A 6,176-nucleotide genomic window follows, 5' to 3' on the forward strand; every position below is an offset into this window, starting at 1 on the left:
AACTTCAGCATTGTATTGTGAAGGGGAAAGGTACTTAGGCAGTCAACGTCATCTAATGGAGAGTTAAAAAGCAAAATTATTAGCATTTATTGTCACCACTCAGCATTGTTAATCCAGATTAACAGTCAATAGGCTCGCCACAAGGAGAAAGAATAATAAAGAGGCAGTTGCTGCTGAATGGCTTGTGATATGAAAAGGAATTAGCTCGCAATGCTGTTATCACCTCCGCAGCTACTTACTGGGCTTGGCAATTAGGGTAGAGATTGATAGTACTTGGTAGCAAACCAATTGCTTTATTGGCATGTGTCTGATAAATGCACGCTAATCCATTAAACCGATGTCACAATTGATTCTTAAGTAGAATGTAGAAGAAAATCCAGGTGCTAATCACCACTAACTATCATATAGAAAACACAATGGCTTATTAATGAATTCCATTATGACGGGATAAATTTAGATAATACCACCAAATTTATTATACACAGAATACCTCTCCTGAATATTGTAGTGTTGGAAGGAAATGATTCAGTGGCGTGGGGAAAAGTCTCTGCTGATTTCTCTGCACTAGATTTCTACAGAACCGAAGATCAACAGCTATTTTCAGTTTGAATGACTTTGACATGAACAACAAGAGAAAAAGGACGGAACAAAACTGAGATTTTCCTGAAAGCATCGCCTGGAGGTGGGTGTGTCTGGCTCAGTCTAGGCTGAACTGGAACACCCATGCATCGCTGCAGACAGCAGAGCCTGTCAGCATTTAAAGGTGCATTACACAAGAAATGAAAGCAAATACCTACAAAAATAAGTGCAGAAGTTTGATGGAGTAAGGAGCTCTAGTACGATAGCTTAATACCGTTCAAGGGAGTCTAAAAGAGCCAAACCTTTTGACTTCTCTTTGCAGAGCAGGAAATCATGGATTTCTTCTTAAATAACTCGCCTGATGGCTTCTGTTAGTCCATAGGTGCAAGTGACTATCACTGTCTTTTAGGTTTTACCCCATAGGATGATTGACACAGGAATGATTTTTATAACTTTGCAGTTGTATTTTGCTTGCAGGAGAGATTAAATGGAAGGTTCTTGATGAGGAAGAGATATTTTCAAGGTCAGTACCTCACTGCACTCTTGTCCTTAGATGTAAAATAGATTATGCGCATACATTTTCTATAAAACACATGCTAGTACTATTTTAAATAAATTCAACTAACTTTTACATCACCAAGAGAAGCTTTTGTAAGCAATTCTAACAGGCTATTGAGCTCTGTGGTAACTCCTGACTAGACTAACAAAGGTCAGCCAACTCCCATTGACTTCCTGAGCTCTTGGTCGGGCCGTATCACGCAAAGAACGGAAACAAAGGATGCAACTTTGACATTGACATCCTGTCTGGAATTTGTGCTGGTGGCACCCAATCCATGTAATCGTGTCCTGCCCCCTACCACCTAGCTGAGAAGGAGTATTGAAAAAAACCTGAAGGGGAAAAATACGGAATCTGTCATATGCGAAGTTCCTCGCCAGCTGCCTTAGGTGCCGATGCATTTCCTTTTCAAAGTCCTCACTTTGTTACTTCCCATCCTCCTGCCCCCAAATAACTTTCTCCCTATAGGGAAACAGCTTGGTTTACTATGAAAGTAGTCAAAAGTCTGCAGATTAATTGTCTTACATATAAAAAGGCACTTCCTTTTGTTTTATTGATTTGGCATTAGACACTAATCCAGCAATGAAAATAGTCAGATCCTTTTGGGGGCTAATGCCATAAACAAAAACCCATGGCGTCCAATGGTTCACTTCTGCTTCACTTTATATTTAATTTGTAAAGTTATAGTAAGCAGCATTTAAGAAAAAACATTTTGTGCAATCAATTTCAGGAGAAATAGGCTCTGAAGAACCTATCGGGAGAATATAGTTTAGCATTTCAGAATATTTCTTCACAATAGCTATGACTAGACCTGGGCATTTCTTTAGAATAAAAGAACAAAAAAACAAAATTTAGTAACAGGGCAACAGACATTACTGGAGTGTTTTGTTAGGGAAAAGAGTATTCTGATATTTTCAGAACTGAATATTTTATTTAGGAAATGTTAAAATAATTCTAACAATGTTTAGAATAAAATTTTTCAGCATTAGGTTTCAATAATGCATTTTTTAAATGGGATTACATGACAGGATGGAGGGATTATAGGAAGAGGCTAAAAAAAGGTTACTATAAAGCAAGAATTAGATACTAATTATATAAAATAAATATTTCAGATTGACTCAGAATTAATTCTGTGGGATTTATATCTCACCAATAAAACAAAATCTTTTCTATTTTGGATTAATACAAGCCAATTTATTTTAATACAATTTTTCAGTTCAGACAAACTGAAAAATGCACTGTTCATCCAGCTCCATTTGAACATACTTCACAATAGCTTTGAAACGAACCTTGAAAGTACAGCTTTTAAAAATTCAGCTTTTCATTACTAGATTATGTGGGACTACTTGAACATATGCTGTAAAGCACTGAAGGTTTTATATGAGCGGAAATCCCAGTTTACACCTCTCCTTCTGAATCTAAATTAGTGATCGCTGGGTTCTACTTGAGCCGAAAATTGCATTCTTCAAAATGAAGACCTGGTGCTACTCGGACCGTTGCCTCCCAGAGAGTCTCCAGCAACGGCCCTGTGGCTGGAGGTCCCCGAGGCTGCCGGCAAAAACTTCAACAGATCTCACAGGCTCCACAGCAAAACATTTTGCTGCAAGGAAACACCGCAGCCAATGTTCTCTCCTGCACGGCCAGGATCGGGCAGCTCAGCGCGCCGGCCTGCTTCACACTGCCAGGGGACCACGCGAACTCTGCCCTGCAGTAAACAGAGGGCCAGCGTGCTGGTTCGTGTCTCAAACTAACGAGGACTAATATGTTTTAAGTTTGCAACAGGCCAAGCCTGTGCTCACATTCAGTGATTTATTATGGCTCGGCTGGAGCACAGGAACAGAGTCACTAGCCTGGAGACCAAAGCAACTTCCCCAGCATTAAAAGAGGTCCGTGGCACAGCCAGAAATATGAAGTTTTCCGTAGCCTCACCCACCTTGTAACCATCTCTTAAACCATTTTTCACCTCCTCCAGTTTAAGTAGCAAGACAGTTAAAGGAAACTTAGTTATTTTAGAGAACAGGCACTAATCAACAAAAAAAAAGGAGAACACTTACACCGTAAAAATAGGTCAATTTTTTTTCTTTTTGGGGTAGCTATTCCAAGGCAAGACAAAAGGTAGGTTAAGCTTTTTGGCTGAAAAGACTAAATCACTTCAGAGTTTCCAATCACTGTCTATTACTCCAAGTCCCCATGAAACACCAGAGTGACAACAACGTAGGATGATCTGTGCAAATTCAAATGGACAAACGAAAGTCAATCAGCAATGAAAATGCTATCACCTGTACTCTGTCTGGCATGTCTACCCCCACCCCCGAGTTAGTTACACAAAATCCTGGTGATTTTAAGGTGCGGGGCGTTTTTTGTTTGTTAGTTTTAATGACTGTTTATAATTTTTTTTCATTTAACAACTAAAAGGGCTTGATAAAATAAGGCATCGCTATGCTGAGTTATATACCAGGGAACTGAGACACGGAAATAACAAAATGAGCTGCTGGAGATGATGCAGCACATCAGCATAAGAGCTGGAAACTAAATCCAGATCACCTGATTGATTGTCCAGCTCTGTCCACAGTAGCAACAGCCTACCAATACATCAGTATCTTACCTTTTATATAATTTGAATGATTAGAAGTGAGCATAACTCAGTGGAAAGCGGAAAACTGGGCCCTTAAATCTCTCTGTCAGCCAGACAAATAATTGTTCATAGTTCCATTTTTTGCCAAGTTGCTTTGTAATTTCTGTCTTTTCGTGTTTGCCCAGAGCTGTCACTCTCAAGCAATTCTCTGTGATCACAAAGATGCAGGTTTTCAAATATTTGGGGAAGCTTCAAAGACATCGTATCTCCTTTTCAGCAGTATGAAAACAAGGTGAGCATTTGGCATGAGACTGTAAGTTAATAATTAAATTTAAAAAGGGGAGGCTTTTCTACTGTAATGGTGGTTTTGTCTTCAGGACATTAACCCCTTTTACTGTCCAAGGGACATGATGACAAATTTTTTGTTGCTCTTTCTAGCCCCAGTGTTAGTTATTTTCTCGGTTTCAGGCAAATTATTCTGAGCATGTAGCTGTAAAATAACTGATAATAATCAATATTAGAAAACCTCAATTACTATAGTTCTCAAACCTCTGGTCAAAACATGTAGAGCTGAAAGAGTCCAAGGAAAACCGGTGAAAATACTGTAAAAAACCCACAACACAAGATGATTTCTGCAGGAAAATATTGGACTATTTTATTTGGCTTTGGTTTATTTTAAAAGGAAATGAATGAGTCTCATAAAATATACCAGGAGTTCCTATTAATCTTTTCCAGGAATGGGAAAACTGATGAAATTGAAGTAAACACATTGCAAATGTCTGCCAGCGGTCTACACAACTCACTGTCACGCAGCTTTTAGGACCAAAAACTTAAAATTGCTCAATGGGTGACGATCATTAGGGCTCCTTGCCATAGGATATTAATATTGCCACAACCTAAAATGATTCAAACCAGGCTGGTGATATAAATGAGATTAGGGATGTCTAAATTCACACTGACGGCTGGCTGAGGGAGCGTGCGCTGTTAACTAGTGCTGTTAGTCAGGGTGCTGGGGGGCAGCTGGACCCCCAGGTGTTTTGAGCTCCAACCTATAACTGAACCTCAGCCTTTGACGGATATCTGACATGGGATTGCTACTGGAGATGCAGAGGATTTTGAAGACTAGAAAACAAAGTTCAGGTTCATTTTCCCACTGTTAAACCCTCACTTCACAAATTCTTACAACTTAAACATACCATATCTCAGAGTCTTTTTAAAAAAAAAGTAGATAGGTTTTTAAGTGGTGAGAGGAACACTGCTTCTGTTGTGACCCTTGAAGACAGCAAGGAGTAGTACTAATTATTTAGCCAGTAAATACTGAAGCTGATTAGAAGGGAGAGGCTGATGAAGTTGCTGTATGAGAAGCAGTCAGAATTACAGGGAGAAAACAAACAAAAAAAAAGTTCTAAAGCAAAAAATTATCTTACAGCAGTTATTCCGAGAGCCAAAATTTTATGAAGAAGTGTTGATTTCCTAAGAGAAACTAAACTTTGTGATGGTAAAATAAATACAAATACTAGTTTTGCGAGTACGGATTTTAAAACGTCTCTTAAAGCCCGATGATATGCATTTCTGTCAGGACCTGCAATTTTAAATGAAAAGGCATCATTCTGCTGCTCAGATAATGGAAAATATATTAACAGCAAGAACAGTGTCTGAAATAGAAGATACTTATCCTGGGACTTCATGGAGGGTCCAATTTGCTTCTCAACTATACCGATGTAGATCAGGAAAAGTTTAACTGAACTCAATAAATTTTGCCACTTTAATGCTCATACAAGCAAGAAAGAAAGACTGCATCTTGTAATCACGTAAATAAAAAGTGCGTAAATTATTTACACAGTCTGGAAGTTACCTAGCAGCTACGGATAGGAAAAAGGAGATAGCAAGGTTTACTGTTACACTATGTTGGATCCAAATTGTGTGATATTTTAGAAAATACATCTGCAAGTACTTGGAATACTTATGAAATACACAAAGTGGTATCTCACAGGCCATTCAGTCTGGAGCTGAATGTTAAGCACAGCTGATTTAAACACAAGGCATGGAACTGGCAACAGCCCGAAGGCGCCTGTATGCTAACAGGTGCTGGAACTCCCTCGATAATAAATGAAAGCACTCTGTAGCGCATGTTTGTCACAAGGGCCCAGGGGCTTACAATCCACCGTTCCTATTTGTCTAGCAGAGCATGATTTGTTAACCTCGTAGTGGCCTGTCTTTTCTTCAGTGTTGTACATGAAGTAATTACAGGTTTCACGCTACAATAGGTTGCCAGGGTACCTTCCGGAGCTTGAAGCAATGATGCAGACATGAAATTACAGACAGATGCCTGCAGTTGTGATGGCTACATTAATTTGCTTCTTTCACAGGTCACAACTTTGGGTGCTTTATTATCCAGACTCTGCTCAGCTGGGGTAGGCTTACTGGGAACTAGCTGCTGGAGTTCCCTCCTACATATGGTTATTA

General features: G+C 39.2%; 1 long non-coding RNA gene across 1 annotated transcript; it reads right to left on the reverse strand.

The window, feature by feature from the left end:
* Window positions 1-2,018: 2,018 nt before the first annotated feature.
* Window positions 2,019-5,849, reverse strand: LOC142064846 (uncharacterized). The gene is made up of 2 exons (XR_012663219.1): window positions 3,741-5,849; window positions 2,019-3,359 (listed from the first exon to the last, which is right to left on the reverse strand). It is a non-coding gene; the product is annotated as an uncharacterized LOC142064846 (long non-coding RNA).
* Window positions 5,850-6,176: the final 327 nt, after the last annotated feature.

Source organism: Phalacrocorax aristotelis, chromosome 15 (genome assembly GCF_949628215.1).
Source record: "Phalacrocorax aristotelis chromosome 15, bGulAri2.1, whole genome shotgun sequence".
NCBI classification, from domain to species: domain Eukaryota; kingdom Metazoa; phylum Chordata; class Aves; order Suliformes; family Phalacrocoracidae; genus Phalacrocorax; species Phalacrocorax aristotelis.